This window comes from Urocitellus parryii, chromosome 1 (assembly GCF_045843805.1).
Source record: "Urocitellus parryii isolate mUroPar1 chromosome 1, mUroPar1.hap1, whole genome shotgun sequence".
In the NCBI taxonomy this organism is placed as follows: domain Eukaryota; kingdom Metazoa; phylum Chordata; class Mammalia; order Rodentia; family Sciuridae; genus Urocitellus; species Urocitellus parryii.
This window is the reverse complement of record NC_135531.1, coordinates 32,885,703-32,904,513: the sequence shown is the minus strand read 5'-3', so window position 1 is coordinate 32,904,513 and position 18,811 is coordinate 32,885,703.

Here is an 18,811-nt window from a genome sequence, read left to right as displayed (position 1 = left end):
AAATAATCACATTTATCATTTTACAGTTCTATTGGTTTCTGGCATAAATCTTGCTGAGCTCAAATTGAGATATTGTGGAATCTTCGGTCCTCTTGTTAGATGCTATAAGGGAGAAAATATTTTCTCTTTATCTTCCTGCTGCTAGAAACCACAGGCATTCATTAAGTCTTGGTCATTGTCCTCCATCAAAGGTATCAAAGTTTTGTATATCTGTACATTTTTCCATCTCCTTTTCTGAATAGAGCCAGGATAGATTTTCTACTTTTTAAGAACCAATGCAATTAAAATAGATTCAGCAGAGTAACCTAGGGAAATATCATTTCAATGTACTTAATCATACCTGTAATGTTCCTTTTAACCTGGAGGGTACATATTCATATTCTAGGGATATCAATGCAGAAATCTTTGGGTACCATCCTTTACCTACCACAATGTGAAAAATCAGTAATGTAGCTATAGATTCATAACAAGGTCTTTCTCAACAATGGTTTTTTTTATATATATTGCATTTTCTAAAAGAAAAAGTCATAAAAACTATTTAAGCATTGATACAAATGTATTAAATATTATAGTCATATAGTCTACATATAATACATATAGTCATGACAACTATTTATAGGAAGCTCAACAACATTTGTTGTGAGTTTTCATAACTTTACCATAAAAATTCTAAGCAAGGGCTGGGTTTGCAGCTAAGTGGTACAACACTTGCCTAGTACATGTGAGGCACTGGGTTCAGTCCTCAGCACCACATAAAAATAGGTATACATAAATTAAAGTTATCCTGTCCATTTGCACCTAAAAAGAATTTAAGCAAATTCCTAAGAATATATTTCAGTGATTCAAAATTTAAAAAAAAAAAAATTGGGCTGGAGTTGTAGTTCAGTGGTAGAGCACTGGCCTCGTAGTTGTGAGGCCCTGGGTTCAATTCTACCACCACATAAAAACAAATAAAGGCATCGAGTCTATATACAACTAAAAAGATAATAAAAATTCAAATAAAAAAATAAATCCATATAAAATTTCTGAAAAGTTATATCCCCTGGCTATAAATAATAATTGTATTGTACACAAAATTTACTCTAATAATCATGACATTATATACTTATATTGCCAAAATAAATAAAGCAACTAAGGATTGGAATAGAAAGAGCTTTGGGAAGGGAATGAAATTTGAGCTATAATTCCAGTTTTATAACTTTCTAAAATTGTGACCATTTTATTCACTGAATAAATTTCCCAGGACAGAGACCTTACTGTTTCATAGAAACAAAGAAAAAACAAAAAACTCAGAAAAGTGAGTAAAACCAAGCACATGTGCTATATGTTTGGCCCCTTGCAATTCCCTCTTCACCAACTTCTGCTTTTTTTCTTCTTGATTTGTCATCAAGCACTTTTCCAAACCTAAAAAGTACCATCTGTATGTGAAAAAAACTAATAATATATAATCTATTTTAGTACTTAAAACCTAATTAATTCTAACTGGGCAACTAAAGCACAATGACATCATTTTATATTTCTGCAAGTAAGAAATTAATTATATGGGTTTCTCTCAAAATAATATAATTTTATATCATTAGGGGAGGGATCAGCTGAACACATGTTTTTATATATATAACTATAATAATTAGCCCTTTGTGCATTTGTACAGAGAACCTAAACGATGGATCAGAATATAAATACTAAACTTTATTCTTCAGTTTTACTACAAGAAAATGTAATGAGTTGATAATATCTGGAGAACTCCAATTCCATACATTATAGTAAAATCATCACAACATGCACATGGAGAGTCAAGATGACCTTATGGAAGAATTACAATGTCATACAAATTAAAAGCCTATTGTAATATTTAAAAGTAAATTTTGTTATATTTTAAAATCAAACATTAAACACTATGTAAGCATATATATGTATTTTTTCACTTATTTTAGCTCTTCTTAATGTCACTTAGTTCCATATGTGTTATTAATTATTGTTTAATATTTCAGTCAATTTTATCATAGAAATATAAAAATATAGGGTCAGAGTTTTTTTTTTTTTACTTCCTTAATTATTTGCTGACAAGATTAAAATTGGTTCCTTTATTTGACATAGTAAATTTTTTTAAAGAAAATTTTGAAAGTTGTCCTATGAATTGCTCAGAATCTCTCTTCTCATCAAGAGAAAGTAATATATTTGCTCTTCTGTATGCTATTTTTTATTAACTAACTTTTCTACTGAGAAATTCTATCTGTAAACAGAATTTTTAAAAGGATTTGTGTTAATCCTTCCATAGATACCCTGATATTGAAATCAGGTCTGAGTAAACAGATACATTCTTTGTAGTCAAAATCAAATACTACTATCAATATGCCCAGAAGTGTAATTCAATTTGCTAGTAACTTTGGAACAGATATGAAGGTCAAAAGGTACTTGGAAATAAATTTGGGGATTAGGATTATTTGTCAGGATTTTATTCTTAAGAAGTAGTGTAATGTCTATGTATGAAGTACATATTATTTAGAAACTGCTGTGATCAAAGAAAGCAGGCTTTATATCCTGACTTCCTTTTTCTTTGTGCTATATTCATGCAGTGTTAATCCATTATTTTTATACTAATTTCAAGACAAAACATAAATTTATTTTCTCTATTTTAGTCAGGATATTCATGATTATAGTTAAGGTGAATTTTGTAATTTTAATTAGGTGGCTATTTGCAATTTCACAAACAATTTAAATTACATTCATAATATTTTTTTAGGTAAAAAGTCTTTAAGAACTGTGTAAACCATATAGTAGATGATATTCCAAAATCGTAGGTGACACAAAATTATGGATTATTCATTGTAATTGACTGGTATTGCTCCTTCCACACATCACTGCATCTCAACTGTCAATCAGAAAAACCTGGAGGGATAATTAAAATACAAATACTGAGATTTATATTGAGATTGTTTGCTCCTCTGTCTAGTCTATCTCTGTTTCTAAGCATATTCTTATATCTCCTTCCAAATGATACAAACATACAGTTAAGACTCATCTTCACTGGTCAAGGTGAGAATGTACCCAGCAGAGAGATTGAGTAAATTTTCAGTGACCACACAATGTCAGTGGGTGATTGATTTGACTGTACACTGTTTCCTAGCATTTTAACAGATGATATAAAATACAGTTTAGATACTGAGATAAGAAGAACAAAAGGAAAGCATTTGGTTAATCCAAATGACTGCAGGGTTTGACCTCTAGAAAAGGATATTCATGGAAAGAGGGCTGATGTCTATCTTTAAATGTTTAGAAACCTTTTCAGTAATGAAACAACTAATGAAACATACATATTTAATTGTGCTCATTCTAGCTTGAGCATGATGTGATGAATTAAGAATTTAATTTTTTTTCATTTTCAAAATATATTTTAATGTGAAAAATATTACAGCACATTTCAATTTCATATCATAATCACTACTTCACAAAAATGGAGGAAATTTTTTCATAATAATTTTCAAAAACTGTATTCTTAAAGAGAAATGATTACCTTTAGTATTAGATATACCTTATATAATTAATACCAAATGATGTTTTAAGTTTACAGCATTACTGAAGCATAACTGAAAATAAAATTGTATAATTTTAAGATGTAAAACATGATTATGTGTGTGTGTGTGTGTGTGTGTTTGTGTGTGTGTGTGAAACTATTACCATAAATAAGTCAGCTAACAAATACATTAAATCACCTATATAACTGTTTGTTTTGTTTCACGGTGAAAACATTAAGCAATTTGAATGCATTCTTCAGTATTAACTACAGTAACCATGTTGTATGCCAGATCCCCTGAATTTATTCATCTTTTAACGTGCTTAACCTTTGATGAACATCTCCCCTTTGATCTCACCCACTGCTACATTCTGTCTTTTCATTAGTTTAACTCTTTTAGATTTCACATACCAGTGATATGACCCAGAATTTATCATTCTCTCTCTGACTTATCATCAGTGCCATGAGTATCAAAAGCAGAATGAAACATCACCTCATATTTGTGAGGAAAGCTATTATCTAAAAGATAAGAGATCACAAATGCTGGTAAGAATATGGTGAAAAGAAGCTCTGTACATTCTCAGAGAGAATGTAAATTAGTAACATCATTATGGAAAAGAACATGGATGAGTTTTGAAAAAATAAAATTAGAGCTACCGTATCATTCAGCAAATCTCACTTCTGAATATGAACCCAAAGGAAATGAAATAAGCACTACTTATAATTATTTGCATACCCATGTTTATTATAGAACTATTCAGAATAGCCAAGATATAGAAACAAACTAAATGCACATTGGTGACTGAATGAATGAAGTATAGTGCATGTGTTTGTCTATGCATATATAATTATTCAGCCATACACACATAAAAAAGAAACCCTGTCATTTGTAATAATATGGAAGCATATTGAAGAAATTTTATTAAATGAACTAAGACAAATTATATTTTCATAATTCAATATGATCAATGTATTTCATAGGTTAGATGTGAAGTGGAAATTGTGGTACCTTTATCTTAAAAGTATGTATATTTCTGTTAAATTCTCTCTAATTAAAACTTTCTGAACTAAGAATAGACTTTAAAGTAGAAAAATGATTAGTGGAAAGTATTCAAATACTCAATTTTAAAAAATTGATTTTTAATACTATATTTTAATCTATGATTTCTTTTAGATATGTGTCATGATCCTTCTAGACTTCTATTCTCTCTAAAATGGGGAGACTGTTACTTAGCTGGTTATGTCATTTGGAAGATTAAAATTCACAAAATGAAGTAACTAAGCTTGTGAGTCCAGTTGTTTTTCTGAAGAGCATGGAGGAGCTTTCCTGACAGAGTGGAAATGAAAGTGGAAAGGAATAACAAAGACCTTTAGAAGGGGTACAAAATAATAAAGGACTGTACTTTGCCTTAGCATTTGTGAATTTAGTAGTGATCTAGCACCCGAATTTATTTCCTTTTTTGTATCTATTCTCAAATAAATGAGTAAATTTTGTATTTTCCATCCTTGAAAATTAAGATTAAAAAAATATGAGTAAGGTAACACTTTATTTTTAATGAACTTAAAGTTTATTCATTTTGTGAGTAAAAAGTATTGTATGCTTTATTGCCATATTCTATGAGAAGTGGAAACCTAGAACTATATTAAGCCCTTGAAGAGAGATACATGATCCAGATTGAAAGGTAATGAAAAAAGAAAATAATTTCTGATGAAAAAGCCATTTCTCTGGCTAGACTCACATGCGGAAATACCAGGAACTGGAGAGGTAGGGCGGCACATGGTGGAAGAATTGTCATGTTCCCCTTGACAACTATGGGAGCAAACACCACTACTACCAGTGGCAGCACAGCATCAACACAGACCGAAGATGGTCACATATTTATGAAGCATTTCTCTAAGTCTGAGGATAGGGACTGCTGCTAAGCTTTCATGTTGTGACCTCAACACCCAATAAGAATAACTTATAAGTGAGAAAGTTAATTTTCCCTCAATGTTCCAGAGGTTGAGTCCATGGTGGGTTGACCCCACTACTGAGTGGTAACTAAAGGCAGATGGGGCATAGATGGAAGAGGGGTAATTGGCAATGTGCCATGGAAGGGTGCATCTTCCCCGTGGTCCCTTCTTTTTGCTTTCCATGCTTCCTGGTCTCCATGAGCTCAGCAGCTGTCCTACACCATGCCTCTCCTTCATGATGTTCTGCCTCACCTTGAAACAGAGCGATAGAGTCAACCCACCATGTTAATGGATAAATGTTCTGATGTAAAATAATTCAATTATGAGAACTATAAATAATATAAGAGTTTGGAGAGGCATCTCATATCAAAATCATTAACAGGGGCCATTAGTGAAGACTTAAAATTGTCTTAGGGTCCTTCTCAACTTTTTACATTAATACCAAGATTCTGGGGCTGAGTTCATGGCTCAGTGGTAGAGCATTTGCCTTGCCTGGGTGAGGTATTGAGTTAGATCCTCAGCACCACATAAAAATAAATAAGTAAAATAAAGGTATTTTGTCATTTACAGCTGAAAATTAAAAAGAAAATAAATTAAAATTCTGCAGAGACAGGTTGAGTGTGGAACAAAGAGAAGCACACTATGCCCAGCACATCAGGATTTGTGGGATATAATGCATACAGTAATCTTTCCCATGAAACTATCGGCTGGGAGCAAAACCAGGCACCAATAGCAGGATCAGAAGTCCTTTGGTATTGCATTCAAACACCTTCAAAGCCATGCAATAAACTGCTAATTATCTACATGAGGTAGAGTAGAAAGGTCTGGAACCAAGTAAAGGCTTCCAACTATGACTTAAAGTTATGAGAGATGGACAAGATGTTAGTCATTTGTGATAAGATATCACTGATGGAAAACAAAACAAGACCAAAACAAGGATATTTAAACAAATGCAAAGCAAAAAAGAGAGAGTAAAATTTCCCAGCATATCTTGCTTACTTCAATGCAGAAAGTCACACAGAAACTGAGTTAAAGTAAGAAAGTCAACAAAGAGAGTCTTGCCTGGAGAAAGAAGATCCTTACATGAGCATTCAGCCTGCTGAAGATTCTGGGGATTATGAGGATGACTTTTCAATGAACCATACAACCACTGCCCACAATATTTCCAAAACACCACCACATCATCAGAGAAAACTCTAGTAAAAGTGTGGAACCAGTCATCCAGGCAGCTGTCAGAACAGCTAGAGTGCAGGTCAAGAAGCAGCAGGACCAGTTCTTACTGGCTCCACTGTGAAAATAAGAACTGAAAATTTTCAAATAGAGAAATAATACCATTTGAGGGAGAGGGAATTCCTTGGAAGCATAGGCTCATTTAACAATGAACTTAAAATTTGTGTCATCTGAAGGTAGAAGTGGATGCGGAAACAATTGTATCTGAAGTGGCACAAGCTGAGGAACAGGTCAGCAGGAGGCAGGAGCATCAGGAGAAGGAGATAGCAGAGCCACCCTAGAGCAGTGAGAGCAGCATCACTCCTGATAATGAGCAGGTGGCCAATCCTGGGAGAAGCAAGACAACAACATTCCAATGGACAGAGAGCCCACAAAATGGTGAAGAAGCCCCGCCCACTCCTTAGGACAGTGGTGTGATCAAGAGGGGCTGGACAGCAGGGAGGAGGAGGAACCACTGAGAGTCATGCTGGCTCACAGAAGAAAGAATAATTGATGTTTTGTTTTATGTGTCCTAAATAATTTTCTAGATTTTTTTTTTTTTTTTTTTTTTTTACTGGTCTTATGTGGACTTTATTATTTCTTGTCTATTTCAGACACAAAGGCTTTTGGATTATGAACATCATGAAACCAATGGCGTAGTTTGTCACCACAAATCCTGATGTGCTGGGCATAATGTGCTTCTCTTTGTTCCACACTCAACCTGTCTCTGCAGAATTTTAATTTTTTTTCTTTTTAATTTTCAGCTGTAGATGAACTCAATACCTCACCCATGCGATGTTTTGTTTGTTTGTTTGTTTTTCAAAGTTGCATTTTATTAATTCATTTTAGTTATACTTAATATTAGGATTTATTTTGACATAGTTATAAGAATATAAATTGTTCTAATTCAGGACCTAGTACTTTCTTTCACTTCCCTCCTACCTCCAAAATTCCCTTCTCTCTCTTCTACTGGTATTTCTTCTATTTGTTTAGTGGTTTTTGTTGTTGTTGTTGTTTGTTTGTTTGTTTTATGTTTTAGGAGATGGCTCTTTCCTTTGGATCTTGTTGCTAGCCCTCATTAGATGACAGCCTCAGAATTGAGAAACCATTCACCTGGCTTGTAAATTTGTAGTTACCTTTGAAAATGCAGAATCTCCTCTTCGAAATGTCTCCCATCACCTCATCTAAGCACTTACCAAAGCCATAGCTTTAAAGAGTCCCTAATGAACAGCTTTCTGAAAGTCTCTTCTTGTGTATTTTTGCAGAGAGCACCTTATTAAGAACAGAATAATGTGTGCACAGATACTATTATACTTGCCGTTTTTACTCTATATCAGTGTCAGATATCAAGGGTTATGATAAGGGACACAGTATAGCCTGAAACTATCTGCACTTGGATGTGCTGATCCATAAATAATCTCCACATTTAGTTAAGTCATTAGCTTATAGAATAATCTGTAAAGTGAATATAGCATATACATGTTATCTATAATGATTTTTTTTTCTATTTAAAAAGTGTGTATGTTCTGGTAAATTCATCCTTTATACTAGGGGATAAAACAGTTTTTTACCAAATTTTCCAAAGACCAACTAGATGATGAAATTCAAGGAAAAAACAGTTCTTTCAATGGGCTATATATCTTCAAAATGATTAGCCCATTCTAAAATAAAAGCAGCTGGGAATTAAGTTCATCTTCTTGAAACTGTTTTTAAATGATTAAAACATTGTAACTCTCAATGTTCAGGATCCATAGATAAAATACTACCCTTTTGATAAACTCTTGGTAGTCTTGGAATCCAGAAGGAAAATAGTTTGTGCCATGTATGCTACCTAAAAACTACAATAGATTTTTACTATATCTGTTAAATTGTATATCTGTTGTATATATTGTAATCAGTTGTATATTTGATGGCATAAATTTCTTAAAGATCCAAATGTAATTTTAAAAATCAAAGAAAAATAAAACATATCCTTGCATGGAAAGACTCTTATCTGCTTTATATCCTCAACATTATAATTACAGAGAAGATCAGCAAATAAAGAAAAGTGAACAGAGAGAGGGAACAAATGGGAAGTAACAGGGACTGAATTGGAGAAAATTCTATTCCATTCTGGTAGAATTATGTAAAAATTAATATATTATGTACACCTATATTACATTACATAAATATTATATATTTTACATACAACTATAACAACATAATTAAAATAACAAAAAAATGAATTAAACATGAGGTTGAATAAAAGTCACACTTTAAAACATGTCACACTTTTTAAGAGATTTCATCATAAAAAAATGTATTGTTTTAGAAGCAAATCTAAAATGTCCATGAAGTTCATACATACAAATTATCTTTAGTCTATGTCTCCCATATGGGCCTTAAGTGCAGTTCTTTCCTCCAGGAAACACAAATAACTTTGAGTTCTGTTCCATGTAATTCAAGACCAACCTGTAAAATTCTTAGTGTTGCTTATTGTACAAATGGAAGTGAAAGGCACACTGTGTAGAATGTAAATTTTAGCCCACACTCCAAAGCATTGGTGATTAATAAGTATTATTTTCAATTTTTCCTATACGTACTTAATTTGACTATAAATATCTTGTCTCTCTCAAATTTACTTTGACCTTCAAAATTCCTGCTTTTGACTAATAACAAAAACATAACTGGCAAAGTGGTTTTACAAGATTTAAAATGTGTGACAACCTCTCAATAGCATAATACATGTTTGAAATCTAAAATAATTATAGCACCCAAAAGTCAATATTTTCCTTTGTAGAGGAACTTAACTTCTGGGCTGAAAGCACATTTTTAGATTAGCATCTAATGTATCTATCCTTCCTCTGCTAAATAAATACAGATACAATTAGATACTGAGTGTTATCCAAAATCTGGCTATATGGAAAGTGCTCTTATTTTGAAAGGGCTGTGTTGGAAACCTAATCTCCTTTGAAGTAGTATGTGGGAGGAGGGAAGTAAAAATATGTGATCATTTTGCCATGAAATAATGCAAAAACTGAGGCCCTCACAAGATTGTGACTCATTTTCTTGGTCTCCCCACCAGTCCATGACCATTAACAGATGAACTTCTACTATTTACATATTAGTTTGAGGTGTTCTCTCATAGCAGCAGAAAATAGATGAAAACAGGAAGCTTAACCCATACTGTGATAACATAGATTTGGAAAACTTGTCAGTAATGTCTAAAGGAAGCCTGCCCTAGCTGTTCAGATTAGGGTGCTCAATCTTAATTGTTCCAATAAAGAAGTGATGGGTTATTTCTCATTAAAAGCCATCTTCTTCAAAATTGTGATCTCTAAAAATGATTCTTCTTCATCACCAAATTGAGAGTATGATGTTTTGGAGTTTTACTTGCAGATTCTACAAAAGTTCTTTGGTCTCACACTTACTGTTCATGATAATCTTCTTGCACCACTGATTAGATAAAAGTGAGAACACTTGAGAGCTTTCTTTAAAGTATGGGTAGTAAACTATAATTCAGGTGTCAGGACTTGCCGCAGTCTGGCTGGGCACAAATCATGAGCCACTGAAGCGTGAACAAGCTTTATTTTGGAACTCCACCAAAACACTTCACACAGGCTCCTGGGAAATCTGCTGACCACCACGGGGCTAGGCCAGGAACCAGCCACCGGAAATATCTCCTCCGGAAATCCCTCCTCCTGCACTTCCCCAACCAATGGGAACTCTCGGGGAATCCCCGGGAATCCCCATGAGAACTCCAAAGTAGCGGGAGAACTCCAAAGTAGCGACCTAGTCAGAGAGTAATGCCTCGCCTGTCAACCAATACTGTTGGCAAAATGCCAGGGGCCATATAGACTCTGCCCTGGCTCTCAGCAAGGACTGAATGATTTCTGTTCCATTAGCACCCCAAAGATAGAGCCAAAAATTCCAATGGCCCTTACTTGATTACAATTTACAAACCAAATATCAGCCAAGTTATGATTTCCAATGATGTCTAAATTCTTTGTCAGGATTGGTTAACCAGTCTTCTCATTCAGGAACTGCACTCAGCCGACATGGCTTCTTTCCCACAATGTTAGAAATAGCATTGATTCTCTTCAGCCTTTGTAACATTCATTGCTATTTTAGAAGCATAACAGGTATTATGGGTTGAGTTATGATTCCCTCCTCCATTCACATCTTGAAGTCCAAATACCTTATATATCATAACTTGACCTCAGTTTCTGACAATATGAGTACAGTGGTACAGACTTTTTAAGAAATTCCTTTTGGGGGGAGTACTGGGGATTGAAGTCAGGGATACTTAACCACTAAGCCACATCACATCCTCAGCTCTATTTTGTATTTAATTTAGAAACAGCATCTCACTGAGTTGCTTAGTGCATTGCTGTTGATGAAGCTGGCTTTGAACTTTGATCATCCTGCCTCAGCCTCCTGAGCTGCTGGAATTACAGGCACATGGCAGGACTCAGCTTTTACAAAATTTCATTATATAAAATCTACTGTTTAAAAAGCAAAATCTAAAATGCCCAGGGTGTTCTTAAATACAAATTATCTACCTTTTTTCTGTCATTAGTTTAGCCCAATCTGATATGACTAGTGTCCTTAAGAAGTCAGCACTCAGGAGACAGACATGTGCTCAGTCAGATGCATGTCTGTGAAGGCAATATGTGTATAGAAGGCAAAGGCAAAGATCAAGCTCATAGTTCTATGAGCAAGAAACAGTATAGATTACCAGAGAACCATCAGAAGCTAAGAAGGAGGCATAAAATACATTCTCTCTCTCAGCCCTAGAAGGAACCAACACAGTCATGACCTTGAATCTAGGATGCCTAGTCTCTAGGACTGTGAGATAATAAATATCTCTTTTTGATATTCATTTCTGGTATTTTGTTCAGGCAGTCCTGCAAAATCAATGCACACAGTGACATAATTCCCTTATGTTCCTTTATTCTTTAGCCTAAAATGGGGATTTATGGAAATCAGATATAAAAATAGATGGCATTATATACACGACCAGGCAACATATTGATTTGTGTTTTTGTCTTTAGGATAGTCTTCCTAAAATATTATTAGAGTTCTGCAAGTTTTTGGCTTGGGAAATTCTTTGAGTTTTTAAGTGAAATCTGTGTGTATGTGAATGTGTTTGTGACCTCTCCAGTGTAAAGCACTTCTACTAATAATCTGCTTTCAAAGACTCCCCTTTGTGCTGACCTAAGTGGAAAATGCAATATTAAAGACTTGAGCTTTTCTGTTTCTGCTTTACCACTCATTCAAAATAGAGGATTTCTAATCTCTGCAGGGATTTAGCAATAACATCAAATAAAGTTGTACATTATAAGAGGTATATAAGATTTTAAGCAATAAACATAAAATTCTACTCTTTCATTCCCATATTTCTCATTTGACTAATCTCAATATCTTATCATCTTAGACAAATTTTATTCTTAATGTGTTAGACAGTGTTAATAAATTTAGAATTAACATTTCTACCTTCCTGAATGAAAATCATAATACTAATTATGCTGTTTAATTTTCTTTTCTCTCTAAGGATTCAGAATCTTCATGGTTCACTCTCAGGACCAGGGGCAGTATTCCTCAGGAAAACCCAAATGATTTCACAGCTGGCTCAGATTTGAAGCACACTCATTTTCTAAACAATATCTATGAATTTCCAAAGCATTTGGCCAATCCCTGCATAAAGATTCAATTTCTTCCTTCTGCCTTGGCACTTTTATCTTGCTTTTAATTCATCTCTATGTCTACCGAAAGAACATTCATCACACCTTTAACTCTCGTTTGTGAAAGAACAATTGGTTCATAACTTCTATGGGTATAAATTCTAAGGGGACAGTATGCCCTCAATTCTTTGCTGAGAATTCTTTGTGGCCCTGAGGGTAAAATCAAGTGACAGAGTATTAGTATTTCTATAATAAGTTATGCTAAGCACTCGTCATTTAGACATCTTCTTGTATTAGATGTCTATCCAAACTTTGTTATAAAGCATGAAGTTTAACACAGACAAGCACCTAGGTGGTTTGTGATACAATCTTAGGCAAGTCACTTAATTTCCTGAGCTTTTTTGTCACATTTGAAATTGGGCAGAACTAAGTATGGCTCAAATATGCTGTTACTCTTTTCTTTAATACTGTGTCTTGTGACTATTCAATACAAAAGGAATGCTCTGAGGAAAGTCAAGTTTACTAAATTGTCTCAAAGATTATATGTAAATATTTTTCTCAGTTTGCCTTTGATATTTTTCCTCATTTATTTATTTTACATTCATAAAAATGTATAATGGAAAAATTAAAATTTTTCTTGCCAACTTCAAAAAAGTAAAGTGAGAAATTAATTATTCCATGTTTAAAGCATGACTTTTAACTATAGAATACAAATGAAATTTAAAATGTTTTCAAAATAAATTTTCACTTTTTTTCTAGGTGTCAAATTTCTAAACTTATAGAAAAATGGTATAGGAGAAACACTCTTACTTATTCATTTAGTTAGGAACTAAAGATTGAACTCAGTAGTGCTTAACTACTGAGCCATATTTCTATCCCTTTTTATACTATTTGCATTGAAATTGGGTCTTGCTAAATTGCTTAGGGACTCACCAATTTGCTGAGGGTTGGCTTTGAACTGGAGATTCTTCTGCTTCAGCCTCCCAAGCTGCTGGGATTACAGGTATGAGCTACCATGCCAGCTCTCTTATATTTCAAACAGTATAAGTTAATTATGATTTTATAAAGAAACCAGATTAATATTAGGGATTTGGATTTGAGTCCATTTTTAGAATCCAACTTTAATATAATTACTTCTTCAAAATCCCTGTTTCCAAATGTAGTTTAGGGTTTCAACATACAAGTTTGGGGTTAGGGGTGGGCTAAATTCCTCCCATAACAAATGATTACCTTCTCTACCTTGGAAAACACAAACTCATTATGGAGTATTCATTTAACATATGAAAATCAACAGGATGCTATTGAATTCATACCAGTATAATATAATTTGTTCTTCCTGTAATAAAGTGTTGGTAACCCACAAGTGTGCATATGTGAAACCAAATCTATGAAGCCTTGGTTCAACTGAGCACATGTGACTTTGTGTGCTTTTAAGGGAGTTGCTTTACACAGCATTAGAGAAAATAGATTTGTGATTTAAAATGAAGCCAAACTGTACTTTGGATGACACATTCACAGTGATTATGATGATGATATTGATGATGATGAAGAAGACAATGATGATTTCATTCTTTGGAATGTGGTATGAGAATCTCCTTGTCATGGATCAGATAAAATACAGCAGAAAGGAAAGACTGTGACACATAAATGAATAAATATTTGTACTGTGTTCACCTTTAGAATAATGAACAAGACTTGGATTTGAAAGAAAAGAACCCTCTTCCTTTTATTGAAGCTTTGGGAATAAAGATATAGAAATGAAGAATCAATGAATTGAAGCCTCAGAGTTAACATAAAACCCCTCAAATTTGATGGATTATGATTGAGCAGACCAGGAACATATGAAAACTTTCAGGAATCTTGATATTTGGCTTGGACCTTTGGGCCCTGATAGTAATCACTTTTGTTACCAAGGGAAGTCACTTTCTGCATTGTATTTTGCTTATTTCTGAAGCCTCCAGGAAAGTTCTGTTAGATTTTGCAGCCAGGTATGAACTAAATTCTTTTTTAATTTATTTTTATTTTATTTGGATATAGGGTATGTTATAGTCTGTGATAAAAGTAACTATGTCCAAGTTTTTTGAAAAGTTTCTAAGTAGCAAATCAGAACAGCTGTCTCCTTTGTGCATATGTGTGTGTTGACTTATGTTGCTTAGAAGCAACAATGAAATAGTATTTTTTTGGCAGACTTAACAAGCAAATATTGAGTAGATCTGATTTAGCAAGTGTCATGCAGGAGTCCTAACAAATACCTTGTGCAGGAGAACTTAGTAAAACAAAGTGTTAAATGACTCTAAAAGCTCAAGTTTATTGTAATTTGGATACTAAAATAAATTTATTTACAAAGGTGAGCTCCATAGATATAGTAATATAATACCTGAACCTTGAATGCCAAACTGAGACCCATTATAGCACTTTCATAAATATTTTTACTCCAATGATAAATAATAATAATCTTCTTATATTTAGAATAATAAGAAATACTACATCTTAATAAATATTTTGTAAAGAGAAAAGACAAAAGAAATCATCACATATAATTTCCTCTATGAATTCTCCTGGTTCAATAAGTACAATTACATATGTAAGTCTATGAAAAGTGTAAGTCTCCTATCTTGCTCCCCCATCTCCTGTTTCTCATGATCTCTTTTTGCCTCTTTGGAAATTTCAACTCAGAGCACCTAATTTTATAAATACATATTATATTTGTCATTATACCCTAAAAGTAAATATGCCATTTGACATATACAAATCAACATCCAGTACATCTTCTTTGCCAGATTTTTCTCATCTCTTAACAAAAACATAAAAAAAGGAAAAAAAATATGTAGACAGCCTCACTAATACCAGATCTATAATTTTGACATTCGAAGGTATGCATATATCTCAGAATTAGGAAGAATCCATGCAGTGTTAAAAATACTTTATTAAACATAAAATAGTGAATGTCATTAGACCATATTCAAACAAAAATCATTTATATTTGCCGCAGACAGCTGCAGCAAAATAGCCAGGGGTGACGAACAACTTGTGTAGATTGATACAGCAGGAGTGGGAGCCATTTATTGTAGGACAGGAGGGGTATATATACATTCCACAGAGCTTATCTTAATTTGCATAAACTAGATACAGCAGTCAACCAATAAGGAATCTCCACACTTAATGGCTCGCTGGAGTTACTTCACAAACCACTCCCTCTGGCAGAATGCCAGGCGCATCCTGACTTGTTTACAGACTCTAACACATATTGTTGCAATTATAATAAGTCATTAACAACCAAATTATCTAAAATTGATTTATGCAGACACATATATGAGTCACCAACTGCTCACTTGTTTTGGATTGTCAATCACATTGAATAAATATACATTATAAAGATTTCCTGGAATCTTTAAATTCCATTTAAATATACATTATAAAGATTACTGGAAACACATGTCAGGGAATCTGATGTCTTGAGACAAACAGCCTATAATAAGTGTCTGAATTTTGCAAGGTCCAAAGCAATATGGTATTATAGTTCGTAGAAAAATGAGTCATGTTACATTTTTTCCTCTTACTAAAAATATGTTTAATTCCAGTCATTATTCTAATAAATCATTAAATAGGCATTTTAGGCTTTACTGTTGTGAAGAATTGACTTCAAAACTCTTTCAATGTTCCATAGAAATGACCTCAGAACTGTAACTATTATCTTGTGATGCTACTTCATTTTTGCTTAGTAAATAGAGACAAAATCCCTCACATACACGTTCAGAAATCCACTGCTCTGCACTTGCAATGTGATAGGAACTCTATAAGGAAATAATAAGACTTTAGCCACATTCCCTGCAGCACTTTGGGGTGCTGCTGCTTCATGAGCTTTTCTCTAATGTAACCTTTCAAAGTCAGCCACAAAAGCTCTTATTCTAGATCATACTGGCATCTGACCTTTGTAAACTTACACACAAGAAAAATTGGGAAAAGGAAGATGCTAAGGGAGACATTGTTATCTGTTTCAAAATGCAGCTATACCCACAAGCTACAGAGATATCATGACCTATAAAGTTCAGAGCTGTGTTGATTCTTCCTAACAATTACCCACAGCTATTATGATTTCCCCCATCACTAAAACTGTCATTGCTGAGATAACAGCTTCAGTTTCAGCAGTAGAAGATTAAACAAGTAACTGAAATGTGATAGGTAGGGGGAAGTGTTGATTTGATTACTGCCTTTTCAAACTGCTAATACAACAGATTATAAAATGTTTCATCCTCTTTGAACCCTGTCTCTACCCAGGCACTCCTTATAGTTTTACTCTCCTATATTTCTTTGAGATATGGTATTTTTTTTCTTTTAAATTGGCTCTGAGATGGCTAATGTCCAATCTAATTATGTGATATAAGTGTTAATGACAGTATTATCAGATGGTAACTGGGCTTCATTAATGTGTCTCATTATGATTTCAGTCCCTTGTGGAAGGCTGTGGAGGAGGGACCTTGTGCATTCCCTTTCAGACTTATACCTAACAGTTCCGAATCCATAGCCAGAAAGAAAGAAAGACATCTCAGAAACACTGAAGCTCTTTCTCCAGGCTTTGCTGCCCAAAAACTGAACATAATTGATGACTTTATAAAATTCATAATGTAAAAAAAAATAATAAAAAGTCTTAATTTGACAAATACTCTGTAAGACTACACAAACTATGATTATTACTACTATGCTGTTTTTTAACATTCAAAATATATTTTACCTTTTATCAGTTCTTTTCAGTTTTATATAACAGTAGGATCCATTTTGATATTATTATACAAGCATGGAATATATCTTATTCTAGTTCAGACCCTATTACCTGTTGTTTCCCCTCCTTTTTCCCTCCTCATGCTCTCTTCCCTCTATTGAACTTTCTGCCATTTACTCTTCCTTATTTTTTAAAAATTAATTTATTGTGGATGTATGTAATGGCAAAACCCACTGTGGTATATTTATACATGTACATAGGAAAGTTATATAAGATTTGTTCCACCGTCTCTTTCCTTTTCCTAGTAATGGTGTATACACAATCATTCCCCAAACATCACTGGCTTCATTATCTATAAGCATATTTGAAGTGTTTAGAAAGTGAATAAACTTACTTCAAGGATTATATTTTTAATTTGGTTCAGCTTCCAGCTACATTTTTATTAATACTCGGATGAGTATTGTCAAACAATCACTCAGATTCCATTTCAATTTTGGTTCATTCAAGCTACTTGCTAGAGTTTCTGATTGAAATATGCATATGGATGTGTGTGCATGTGCACATGTGCATTGGTAACACTATGCCTTCTGCAATCTGCTTCCCAATAGCTCGTGACCTCTAGTGAGTACATCTGGAAAAGTGAAATCTCTCAACCACTACTTCTGGCAAAAATGCCATGCATCATCCTGACTCGGCTGTGGCCCTCAATATCCCCCCCCCTTCTGTTTAATTAAACAACAAGCAATGTGGCTTAGGGACCTTGCCTTTTAGGCTGTCCAATACTACATATGGTCCTTACCCATCATCAGATGAGCTGACCTCAGGCATCAGCCTTCTGTCTTAGGTTGGTACCACTGCAATTGGATTTTACCCATCTCTGACTACCGGTCCACCATACATCCATACTTGTGGATAGGCCTATGCACCAGTGGGGGAGTGAGATTCTTAGCCTCACCCCTGTTGGTCCCCAAATTTGGCCTTGGTGCCAGTGTGGGGGTGAGGTTCTTTGGCTCACCTCTGTTGGCCCCCAAATTTCAGACCATCACTAGCAGAAGGGAGGAGGATAAAGAAATGCCAGGACACCATGCCAATTGACTGCTTCTTTGGAAAAATTGTACCACGGGTGACACCATCAGCTCAGATACTCCAGCACTACCACAATTCGCTGCACCAACAGTTCACAATGTATACAAGTGATACATAGTCCAGGCAAGTTTTTCAAGCAGTTCAAAGCAGAGGAATCCATCAATATGTCCATTGCCTCCCAAAGTAAATCGACTCCTTGATTGAGCATTACTTGTTGAGTTATTATTCATTGATGCATCAGTTTATACAGTTTCCTGTGATAGCTATTGAAGAAGCTGTAGATTGGTTTTATCTTTGTCTTCACTGGCACTGGGAGGAAGATAGGAATTCTGGCAATGATGGCTAAAAAAAATTATCTAACATTCCAACAGGTACTAAGAAAACAATTTTCTGAACAATTTACATTATCCTGAACAGAATTATTAAATATAGTGAAAAGGAAAGGTGAAAATAAACAAACAGATCTGTTAACATCCTTTTTTGTTCACATATTAAAACAATCCTCAACAGCTGTTTACCCAATTTAAATTAAACCATTTAAATCACGTGAATAAAAAAAAATATTTGGATCCATTTTTTCATGAGCACTCCTCATATATGATATATGACATATGCACATACAGACATACAACACAAAACAGAAGTGTGCACACATAACACAATACA